Source organism: Musca domestica, unplaced genomic scaffold, assembly GCF_030504385.1.
Source record: "Musca domestica strain aabys unplaced genomic scaffold, Musca_domestica.polishedcontigs.V.1.1 2, whole genome shotgun sequence".
In the NCBI taxonomy this organism is placed as follows: Eukaryota; Metazoa; Arthropoda; class Insecta; order Diptera; family Muscidae; genus Musca; species Musca domestica.
This window is the reverse complement of record NW_026712249.1, coordinates 23,517,457-23,530,832: the sequence shown is the minus strand read 5'-3', so window position 1 is coordinate 23,530,832 and position 13,376 is coordinate 23,517,457. Positions and strand designations below refer to the sequence as shown.

Genomic DNA, 13,376 nt, shown 5'->3' with positions numbered 1-13,376 from the left:
ATTTCTTTTGAAGTTGCCTTCATTTGTTCTTTGTTCAAATAACAGCAGCTACAGCAACAACATTTGTTTACATTTGATTTATTAAAAACTTTTATAGCTTCTCCATATTTTGTTTATATTTTGCAATTGTAAAGTGCTGTTTTATTTTTTCATTTATTTATTTAGAAGCAATTGTTTAATGGTTTCCTTAGTTTGTCTTCGTAAAAGAAACAGGAAAATATTGGCAATTATAAGCCTTATTTTCTTTCTGACAACGGTCATACTCCCCATGGGAATTATGTCCGTTTCCCACTTTATTATGGGAGTTATATCCGACCACTCGGATTTTGGTCCGTATGCCTAATTGGAAAAGTTTTCTTCGAAAATGAGCAAGGAGTGGCGTTATGTTATCGAGAAATGCTAAACGAATATTTTTTCACACATATTGAAGAGAAATTTTTTGGCCACATTTGATTTCAACAGAACGGCGCTATGTGCCCAACAACGGAAGCTACACCTGATGTAAAGGAAAATCAATCGATACTTAAGGCGTTAATGTCATATCTGAACAACTTATCGCAAATTGACCTTGAAGAACAAAATAATCATCCTAAATTTATTTTTCCAAATATCCACATACAAGGTCGGGATAGTCGCTTTGAAAAAAATTGAAATCCTTATTTAGGGTCAGAATAGCCGTTGCAAATAAAATTAAACAAGTTAAAATGTCGGTTTTACTGCCAGATGCATACCTTCAGGCAATGTTCGATTATTTAAATATATTTTCACTTCTATTATGATTGTTCAAATTGCTGGCCCTCTATGGAGTAGGTTCCAAAGGAATGGGCCAATATTGTCCACTTCGTATCGGACATAAATAAATATGATATAGATATTGCGACGTGCCAGGTTTGGACTATATTGGAGACTTTCATCACTTAATATGAAATATATGATAATTATTAGAAAATGTTAAAATGTTTCACGCAGATGTAATCGATCGAAGCATTCCATTTGTATGTGTGAAATTTGAAGAAAGTTGGATGCTTCTTGAAGTATACCATCGGAATAGAATCGAATGTTAATTTCACTTCTTATGAGCTTCATAAATATTCAAAATTTTGAAGGAGTGGACCGATATATTCCAACTTAACACCAGATTTTAAGTTTGTACAAATATTGGGATGTGTGAAATTTTAAGACAATCGGTTTTGTTTTTTTTTTTTTTTTGAAAATTTCGACCTTGTACCAGAAGGAGAGTACCGATATATTCCATCTTAACACCTGACCTTGCGTTAATAAAATTATTGGGATGTGTGAAATTTGAAGTCAATCGGACTCTTACATCACATTTTATAATGTAATTATTCAAAATTTTGAGCCTTTTTGGGGGAGGTACCTGATAGAGTGGACCTATATTGTCCATCTCCGAACTCGATCTAAGTTTGGCAAAAATATAACGATGTACCCAGTTTGGACCAAATCGGATACCATGCACCAGACCTAGCACTGATGAAAATATTAGGTTTTTGCAAAGTTGGAGCAAAATGGGATGACCCTTTCTCTTTCTGTGCAAAAAATATATTTTTTTGATAATTCGACCTTTTGTGGTCGACCAGAAGGAGTGGGCCGATATTGCCCATCTCCGAACTCGATCTAAGTTTGACAAAAAATATTATGATGTTCCCAGTTTGGACCAAATCGGATACTCCTTTCGAGAGTCATCGTGCGCACCAGCTAGACAGACAGACGGACGGACATCGCTAGATCGACTACAAATGTTGTGAAACGGATTTGGTCCAAAGAGACCTAGGGTCTAAAACCATTATTTCGACTAGGCACGTTTTGACGGTATCAAAGTGTATATACCCTCTGTAGCTATATGGCTGAGGCTATAAAAATCATTATGAATAGGTTAACTTCAGAACAACGCTTCCAAATCGTGGAAATTAATTTTCAAACACAGTGGTCAATTAAAAATGTTTACAAATAATTTTTATATATATATAATGATTTAACCAACCATCCGGTTTTAAATTGCTTTTAAAATATTAAATAATATTTTGTTTTTATTAAACATTTAAAAACAAATAAACAACATTTAAAATATGGATTTTTCAACAATTCGAACGCAAGAAACATATTTTTTCTACGTTTATTAAAGGCTTTCGTGGTTAATTTGAAAATTTGCTAAAAAAATCCGCATTTTATGCGCCAATTGGTATATAATTATGAGCTGAGAGACTACAAAATCAGAAAAATCTCTTGTTGGTCCATTTCAAGCCCTAAATATTTCTATTCTAACTCTATCCCATACTCAACACAAAATTTCATGAGGTTTGAGTCATAATGGTGACCTGTAGCGTGATTATTAAATGGACAGACGGACACGCTCGGCGAGATAGGAAGATAAATATGTAAAATCGTGGGTCTAGAACCAATATTTCGAGGTTTGAGACATCTCCTAACCAGAAGAGAAAGTCTTTGGACATACCCATTATTATGGGGGTTATGCCCGCTACTTTCTGGGGTTTATGGCCGTTTTTTTTTTTTTCTTGAACATAATCCCCATTCATTATGCGGGGTTCGGTCACAATCCCAAGAAAGTTGCGGACATAGTCCTTATAATAATGGGTACGCCCAAAACGACTGGGTGTGAGAAAACATTGAAATTCTCTCCTCTAGGTATGTCCTGCATCTAAATTTCATCATTTTTGTAAGTAGACGGGCTTTGACCAGAGCTCGAGATTTTCTCCTCTGAGTATGTCCCACACCACCTACGTGAATCAAATATTTCTAAAATTAATTATTTTTGTATGGGGATTATGTCCGGGCACCGACACGGTACCTCCAAAACCAACGGACGCAATCATTTTTAAAAGAATGTACAAATTTTCTTTTTGGAAACATAAACAAATTTAGGGAAAGAGGTGAAATGAGCTTTTACTCCCAGACGAAAAAAGTAAATGAACTGAAAAAAAACACTTAATTGTCTGGTTAGCAATTGCTTGTCTGCCTTAATCAAAAGTTCTGTGAACAGGCTATAAAAATGTTATTAAAAATCGATATTCTTCAAAAATCTACGTTTCCAAATATTAAAAAAATCAACAAAACAATTTAAAAAAAAAAAATTAAAAAAAAAATTGTTTTTAAAATAGTCTTATAGAATACACGTCTAAGGCCCAGAAGATCGCTCTAAAATTTTCCTTTTAAGCTTCATGCTTAAAGTCTGTTTGGTCGTCTAAGATATTACTAAAAGTCGTTTGAGTCGTTTTAGCGCTAAAAATGCACTTAAAAATGTGATTTCAGAGACCCGATGGACATCCTAAAAATATTTTAATAAAAATCGGAAATCAATCCCTTTAAAGTATTATTTCACAATCCAAGTTATTAATTGAATTTTCGCTCTATAAATATGTTTAAAAATTCCACATTTCAGACCGGATTTGTTGCTCTATATATTGCTTTATATTCTTACGAATCCCATCTAAGATCCGGATGGTTGCCCTAAAGATATTCCTAAAAATCACAGATTGAAGCTCAAGAGGATGCTCAAAAACCCAAAGTTTAAGAAGACAAATTGCTAAAATCTAAACTTAAAGGTCGCATGCCTGCTTTTAAAATATTCACTTTTCTAATAATATTTGTAAAATAGCCACGTCTAAGATTCAGGTGGTCTGTCTAAAAATATTCTTAAAAAATTACGCTTAAGGTCGGATTGTCGCCTCAAAGATATCCTGTTAGACTCTCCCATAAAAGGGTCAACATTTCGGTTAATTATAACTTGCGAGACAAGTCAGCGAATCTCTTTAAAATAAATATATCTCAATGTTTGACTAAACTCGAGATCTGATATGAATATCGACGCTCTTCTTTTGATACCTACCCCACAAGGGGTAAAAAATTTGAAATACGTCAAGTGTCTTAGAATTTAAAATAATTATTTTATAACTTCGCTCAAGGCAAATCTAGTGTGAATATTGAACTCATCGACCCATTCTTTCTATATGCCATGGATGTAATGTAAATATGGAATGTGTAGGTCCACACCCGCTGTTAGCTCCCCACAAAATATAAAAAATTAATACCACAAAACTGGAAATAAGTAATTATTGTACATCTCAATATTTTTATCAGCATTATCCGTTTTGATACATCCACTCTTTATTCTACCTCCTTCATTACAGATAAACATTTTTCAAAAAAAAGAAAAAAAATATGGAAGAATTCGATATAGTCCAAATCTGACACGTCGCAATATTTATATCAGACTTAGGTCCAATGCGAAATAGAAAATATTGGCCCAATCCTTCGATATCATTATTGAATAATTAAATCAAAATATGTCTACAAAACCGACTGGTACTTTTTATCTTGTTAGTAATATCAAAAGGATTACCCCAAAATTATTTTTCAACCATACTATCAGTATTAAAGTCATAAGAATATTTATAGAAAACAGAAAAATTAAATTATTTTTTCCTCCCCTAAGAAAACATTAGAATTTATTTCTTGTATATTAAAGCAACGACGTATTCTAATTGTTTTATAATTGAGATCTAAAATCTTCCATCATATTGAAGTGCCCATGAATTTTCCTTTTTGTAAAAATCCCGGCTCTTTGGTAATTCATAATAAATTTATAATATTCTAATTCTAACCTACTTGTTTGAAGTTACTGCCATCAACCTATTTAAATCCTCTCATTTCCGTTTCCACTTCCGGATTAGAATTACAACCGCAGTATGTTGTTAGGCACATGTTTTCTAATAATGCCACCGTCAAACCACTACCACAGCGCAACAGTAATAATGCCTAACAATGTGGCCAAAAATAAATCCTACCACCAATGAAGGACACCTGTGTATTAAAACAATATTGTTTTTGGTTGGTTTGGTTGATCGCTATTGCGCCACTCTCATTTGTGTCTCATTTCGCCAGGGACAAACTGCATTTGGAAGTTGGTTAATAACCAACAAAAAAAAAAAGGCGCGACAGGAAGAGGACAAAATGAATTTGAATTTACCATGCCAACAACAACAACTGTTGTGGCTTTATTGCGTTGTTCATATTTAATTGGAGCAATGATGATAGAGAGAGAGAGAGTGAGAGAGGGAGAGAACGAACTCATTTACATAGAAAGTTTTGTGTGTGTACGTTTTTGTGTCATAAACAAAATCGCTTGCTTGCTACTAATGGTTGTGTGTGTTTCCCTCTTTACGAGTAATTACACGAAATACGAATCCAATATTTGAATGTTCACCAAACAGCAAACAAACATTAAAACATTCGATAACTTGTAATTTGTTTCAGTAACACTAATTGCCAGGTTAATACAGATTTAATGTTAGTTTACGCCAAATAGGCTTAACACCATGTGAATAATGAGGTCAGGATTTAACCTTAAATGCAAATGATTTAAATAATGAATGGTTTTAGAGCTAAGCTAAATTGTAATTATATTTCAGTAAATATTGAAATTACTTTAAACATTTGTTTTTAAAGGAAAAATGTTGAGAGAAAATCCAATATTTCTTCAACTACATGACTTAATAAATATACACTTCAACAATTGTGTGAAATGCATTCTTTCTATAGGAGAACAGCCTAAGGTTTTTTTTTCTATAGAAGGGTCCGGGTCCTCTCATACAGAAGACATGCCAACGTTTTTCAATTTATGAACAGTTTTCCTTTTACAAAAGTCTTTTCAAATATATCCTTTTAAATCATTTCACCCCTCTGTTCGATTTTTCGGACAGTAAAGGAACCCTTTTTCAAAAAAAAAATATTTATGTATAAAAAGGGTAAAAATTTAAACAAACTTTTGTCATCAGTCAATAATTTAAAAAAAAAAAAAACATTGAAAATACCTCCTGCCCCTCGATGGTAGGGGTACTTGTATACAATCCAAATTTTTGGATTCTTTTTAAATTAAATTTAAAAAATAATAAATGGAACAAGTTAAATAAATATGATATAAATATTATTAAATGAAAGCCAAAAATATCGGAAATAGCATGAAATTTTGGAATACGTTTAGATTTGTTCGAATTGGTCACCTTTGGCACGAATTATGGCCTTCAAACGGCCAATTAAACCATCACACGCTACCCGATTGTTGCTCTGCGGTATTTTGGCCCATTTCCGGTGAAGCGCTTGCTTGAGGTTATCGACCCTTTGGTATTTTTTAGTGCCAACCTTGCTTTCCAAAATACTCCAAACACAATAGTCCAACGGATTGGTATCCCGAGATTTTGGTGACCATTGTGTGCTGGAAATGAAGCGACGAACCTCATTTTGTAACCATTCATTCAATATCAATTTGAAGAGTCCAGCCCTATCCCTTTACCCGATTTTGGTGACCATTGTGTGCTGGAAATGAAGCGAGGAACCTCATTTTGTAAACATTCATTCAATATCGATTTAAAGAGTCCAGCCCTATCCCTTTACCCGATACGGAATTTAGTACCATTTAGTACTTTTCGTGGAAGCATTTTCCAACCAACGCCAAATCTTAAACACAAATACCATCAGTAATCTAAATATCGTATTTCAGAATGTTATCTCTATCATTTCACCTAATGCCAAATATAGTACCATTCAGTACTTTTCGTACAATTATATGTCCAAGATATACATGAACGACGACCTAAATACCGGATTTTTTATGTCAAGCACTATTTATTCACCCAATGACAAATCGAACTAAATAAACTATCATTCAGGATTTTTTCGTACAATTTTAGCACACATTTCTAAAACCACCTCCTTATTCTAACCAAAGACACAAACAGCTCTATCCCTTCACCAAACACCCAATTCAGTAGAACATAGTACTTTTCGTACAAAATTTAATTTTCATTTGCAAAACTGTTCCATATCTCAGCCCCAGATACTAACTTCCACCTCAAAATCAAATTTTACGGTTCCAGCTCTATTCCTTCACCCAGTACTGTATTTAGTACTACTTGGTACTTTTCGAACAATTAAAGTGCAAATTTTCGAAACCACCTTCATATCTTCATACCGCAGACAACAACAATGACATATATATCAAATTTCCAGTTTTCAGCTTTATCCTTTCACCCAATACCTTTTTGTACTTTTCGCAACTACCGTCAAATCTCAAACAATCATACCATCAGAAATCTAAAACCGAATTTCAGAATTTTATCTCAATCGCTTCACCTAATATCAAAAATAGTACCATTCAGTACATTTCGTACAATTATAGTACATATTTTCAAAACCTCCATATGTCAAAGCTACACATGTACGACCCTAATATCAAATTTCAGATTTCAACCTCTATCTTCCATTTTCACCCATTACCAAATGATAGTACTATTTAATACTTTTCGTGTACTTGTAGTTAACATTTCCAAAAAGGACCTTTATATCACAAACCAACCACCAGCAGGGACCCCAATAAAAAACTTAAAAATTCCAGCTGCATCCGTTCATTTTAGAAGTTTAGTACCATTTTAGAAATTTTCGTTACTTTTAAGTTCGAATTTCCAAAAAACCTTTCGTACATCTCCCCTGCACTCCATCAGTGACTCTCGTTCCAAAATTCAGTATTCTGTCTCACCCCCGTGCAAAATTTTAGGTTTGTAGCTTCAGCTGTATACGTAATTCTCCAGGCGATGATATGTCATACCGAATTCAATAAGTTATACAACAAGTAAAATAGTATCAGTCGGCTTTGCCGACAGATGTATACCCCCAGCCTTGAGTTATGAACGTGACAGATTTGGACTATATCGACTACTTCTTGTACTTTATATGAGATATGTGCAAATTTTCGGATAATGGAAATATGCCTCAGGTAACAGATATAGCGGATCGAAGTATTCCATTTTCATACTTCATCTAATACAGATAAAATATATTGGTATGTGCAAAATTCGTATCCATTTTTATGCGAAATCATAAATTCCGACAAATTACATATTCATATCAGAATACTGGTTAAGACAAATATTAAGATGAAGCAAGTTGTAAAGAATCGCCGACTTGTTTCGCAAGTTATGACATTTATAAGTTGGCAGATGTATATCATCTTCACAACAGATCTTGTGTTAGAAATAATGTCTGTATGTGGGAAATTTGAGGAGATGGATGGATGCATTTGGATGCTTCTTTCGAATTCCTTGAGCGTTTTGTTTTTAAAAAACTTGAATCCTTTGTGGAGAGGTACCAGAAATAATGGTCCGATCTCTACCATATTTATAACATGACTTGTGTTGATGGAAACATTGAGAAGACTAAGTCTGAATGGAATCGGATGATAATTTTGCGTTTTTTGAGCTTCATTGATACTCATAATGTTGACCCTTTGTGGGGGAGGTACCAGAAGCAGTAGACCGATATACCCCATCTTCACGCCAGATCTTGAGTTAGTAGAAATAATGGGACGTGTGTAATAGGAAGAGAACCTGATGTTTATTTCGGATTCTTTGCTCGTTTTAAGTCCTTTGCGTGGGAGGTACCACAAGGAGTGGACCGATCTCTACCATCCTTAAAAAAGATCTTGTGTTAATGAAAATATTGAGATGTGCCAAGTCTGAATGGAATCGGATGTTAATTTAGTGTTTTAAGAGCTTAATTGATATTCAAAATTTCGACCTCTTGTGGGGGAGGTACTTGATGGAGTGGGCTGATATTTTTCATTTTTGCACCTGAACCTACAACTGACGTAAATGTCAGGATTTGCAAAGTTGGAATAAAATCGGATTATCGATTCTCTTTCTGTGCAAAAAAAAAAATATTTTTTTTAAAAGTTTCGAGGTATCAGAAGGAATGGACCGATATAATCCATCATAACACCAGACCTTGGGTTAATATAAATATTGGGATGTGTGAAATTTGAAAACAATCCGACTCTTACATCAAATTTTATGAGAGTTGTAATTATTTAAAATTTTGACCCCTTGTGGGGGAGCTACCAGAACGAGTGGTCCGATATTATTCCCTTTCACACTTGACCTAGCACTGACGCAAATATTAAGATTTGCAAAGTTGGAGCAAAATCGGATTATTGTTTCTCTTTCTGTGCTAAAAATATTTTTTTTTTTGAAAATTACGGCAATTTGTGGGGGAGGTACCAGAAGGAGTGGACCAATATTGCCCATCTCCGAACTCGATTTAAGTTTGACAAAAATATTACGATGTACCAAGTTTGGACCAAATCGAATACTCCCTTCGAGAGTTATCGTGCGCACCAACCAGACAGACGGACGGACGGACATCACCAGATCCACTCAAAATGTTCTGAAACGGATTCGATCCAAAGAAGCCAAAAAGAGCGGTATTTCGACTAGGCACGTTTTGACCGTATCAAATGATATATACCCTCTGTAGCCATATGGCTGAGGATATGAAAAAGCAAATATGGAAGTTTGTTTAAAAAAGGTTTGTCATTGATTTTTGCTATTGCCTTGTTCCTAAAAATATTAACTGCCAGTAAAGCAGGCGGGGTCATTTTGTAATGTTGGGTGGGACTAACACCAGAACTGACAACATTGGCACTGTAATTAATAGAAATTGCAAGCAACAATGACATGACTATTTCAAAACTAACAACAATTTTGTTGTTGCAACCAAAAACTCCATTGGCTACAAAAATATACAATTTCATATGAAAAAAATACAAAAATTTAATTAATAGAAAAAATATAATTAATGCTCTCACGATGAGCTTTCTCAATGAGGCGTTGATAATTACTATTGCTGGCAATTCGCCAGATAGCATCTCCAGGAAATAAAGTTCTAACAAAAAATTATTGGCGTCTATAATTTTCAAAAAAAAAATTTTTTTTATTAAAATAATATCAACAGTGAATTCTCACTTTAGTATGAAAATAAAATTTAATTTGTTCAGGATATTTATCAGACATTTGTAACTAAACACCAGCAAAGAGAACGATTTTCAAAAATCAAATTTAACAACTTTTAATGCGTTTCGCTATAATGGCTTTACTCCATTTCAAAATCTAATTAAATATGAATGTAACATTTGGCACAACTCGTCTCACATACCACGCTCTGATGACAGTGAAATGGACAAACCACAGCAAAACAAATTGCATTATTAGATTAGATGATGGTGATGATGATGATGGCGATGGCGATGGCGACAATGACGACGATGTCGAGTGTGGTAAATGGAAATTTAATTTACACTGTCAGGCCTCCATGTGTTGTCCACTGGGAACAAATTGTTTGGCGTGGCGGGCAATTGGTACAGAGGATGATTAGGTTTTAGAAAATCAATGGAAAATTAGAAAAATTAAAATGGATGAAAAAATAAGGTACCCGATGAATGAAAACTGCCAATTGAATATGTAGAACTAAAGATGATTGGCATCGACTAACTTTCATATTTTTATACCCTTAGCCATATGGCTAGAGAGGGTATACAGGGTGAAACGAAAAAACTGCAACCAACACCAGACTGCTGTCAATTTTAAGCCACTGGTCCGATTTTCCGATTGGAATAATGCAATACGTTCAGCCCACGAGCAACTGCGATGCGGATTTCGATCGAGTCACTTCCTTACTTTTCGAACCATTTCTCCTGATACTGCTGTTTTCTTCCGTCCACTTCCTTGCCGTCGGGTACGAAACACAAAAGATTTATTCACATTTAAATGCTGGAGTGCTCTAACGATAGCCACTTGTGATTTTCCAGCCAAATATAAGGAAATCACACTATCACGCTTGAATTCCATCACGAATAATTTTTTTTCTGGCAGATTCTCACCAAAATGCTATTGTACGCTTGTAAACAATATAATGAGCTATCACTGGAATAAGTTTAACAGCTGTCAGACGAGTGGCTTAGAAATGACAGCAGTCTGAAGATGGTTCCAGTTTTTTCATCTCACCCTGTATTGGCCAATAAGTAGTTCTTCCAATATGGTTTCACAAATTTTTGTGTCCACCTCATATAAGTGGCTGATTTTTTGAAAAATTTTTGAAACCTTAGAGCCAGTGAGGATGGTTCTAAGGTGCAACATTTAAATGGGTAGAGATATTTGCATTATAGGGTCAAGGTTTTGAAAAAGTTTCCAAAACGTTTAATAACATTTAAAGTGAATTTGTAAACTACGTCAAAACGTTGACAAAAGCGGATACATGTCTGTAGGAATGAGAACCCCAAATATCGGTACAAGAGTGGCCTCAAAACGCTTTACAACCCTAAAGACGGATGGTGACATGTTTTGGCAAATTTTTTTAATTCCCACTTGTAAAAATCGCAATATTTTATTGTTTATAAATACTTTATTTAATTTGATTGCCCAAAAAAATAATATATATTTTTTTTAATTCAATATTCCTTTATTCTTGTTCCTCTTGCCCCAACCACACCCACCTTTTATATAATTTGTCAAATATCAAGATAAAGCACTTTTTTAAAAATAATGCAGTAAAGACCACATAAATAATTTTTATTCTCTGATAAAAAAAGAAAACTAAACTTGACAGCAAGGTCATGGCAAATGCCCGTGGATGTCTGTGGCAAATTAATCTAAATTAAAATGTAGATCAAAACAAATGTGAATAGGTTATGATGGGAAGATTTATTAACATTCGAGGGCTATACAGTGGAATGCAATGATAGTGTATATTCCCAGTATTAATTCCATCACCACAAAATTAAGGAGTTTTTGATAATAGTAAATAGTTACATATCAATCTATTAAGAAAGCAAGTCGCCTGAATTAAGTAGTTATTATTTGACAACTCAAATCGACAAATAAGTAGGACAAAGTATTTGTTTTATTTTTAATACTAGCTGCCTTTTGATTTTAATGAGCTATATCGAAATCTGAACCGATTTCAATATAATTCGAGAATTTTATTTTCTGATCAAATCCCGTCACACACTCCAAATTTCATTGGAATCGGACAGACATATCGCGTTTGATGCATCAAATAAACGAAATCGGTCGAAAATATATATGGGAGCTATATCCAAATCTGAACCGATTTCAACATAATTTGGCAAATTTATTTTTGTTATAAATTCTGTTACGCATTTCAAATTTGGAGACTGTATCTATAATCAATCAATAGATATGTGCATATAAAATCTAAATTTCTGGAAGGTATGTCCGATTTTGATTTTATATCTCCAGTTCCAGGTGGAATTTCAAAAATTTATATAGCCTATGTTACTTTCAGGCGATATGGAAATTTTAGAAAAGTCTGTGCATCGGTTTTCGAATTCATACATTACAAACAAAAATCCAAACATTTTCCTCTTTTACAGACATAGATATATTTTTCCGACCTTGTTTTATAATAAATATAAAATACATGTCCATCATAACCATGTTTCACTGTTCTAGTTGATATTATCTTAAGATATAGATTGTTTCTAGAAAGAGAAAAACCTATTTGATTTTGACTATCTAGTCTTTGATTAGATTTATAAACAAAAACATGATAAAATAGATGATAAAAAAAACGTTTAACGATAAACGATAAGTTGTCAAAAGTTGACATAAGTTTTAAGACGAATTTTTGGTTGAGAAAAAGATGAAAGTTTTGACATTTGAATGAACCTACATTTTGAAAATAAAAATATTTTGTAATAAAAAGGTTAAAAAGCATCAGTCGGTTTGGCAGACAGATGTATACCCTCGGTCAATGTTCGATTATTTAAATATATTTTGACTTCTGTTATGATTACTCAAATTGTTGACCCTCTAATGAGTAGGTTCTTAAAGACTGGGCCAATATTATCAATTTCGTATCGGACCTAAATAAATATTATAAAAATATTGCTACGAGGTAGGTTTGGACTATATCGACTACTTCCTTCACTTTATGTGAAATATGTGATAATTTTTAAAAAATGTTGAAATGTGCGTGAGGTACCAGATATAGCCGACGGAAGTATTCCATTTTCATAATTCATCTAATACAGATAAAAATATTGATATGGGCAAAATTATAAGCAAGTGGAACATTTTTATCCAACTTTATCGCTTAATTGCTTCGCAAGTTATGACAGATAAAATTATTGAAAATTGTGACCCTTTGTGGGTCACAATTTTCGCAAATATACATCATCTTCACAACAGATCTTGTGTTAGCAAAAATGTTGATATGTGTGAATTTTGAAGAGGGTTGGATGCTTATTCCACTTTCTTAAAGCGTTTTGTTTTTCAAAATCTTGAACCCTATGTGGGGGAGGTATCAGAAGAAATGGTCCAGTTTCTACCATCTTTATAACAGATATTGTGTTGATGAAAATATTGAGATGTGCCAAGTCTGAATGGAATCGGATGTTAATTTCGTGTTTTATGGGCTTCATGGATACTCAAAATTTTGACCCATTGTGGAGGAGGTACCAGAAGTAGTGTGCCGCTGTATCCAATCTTCAA

The 13,376-nt window shown here is 33.6% G+C and overlaps 1 protein-coding gene across 2 annotated transcripts in view; it reads left to right on the top strand.

Annotated features, from left to right (window-relative positions):
- Nucleotides 1–13,376, top strand: part of LOC101898652 (adenylate cyclase type 9) — a 306,555-nt gene that overhangs the window by 238,374 nt on the left and 54,805 nt on the right. The window lies entirely within an intron of this gene.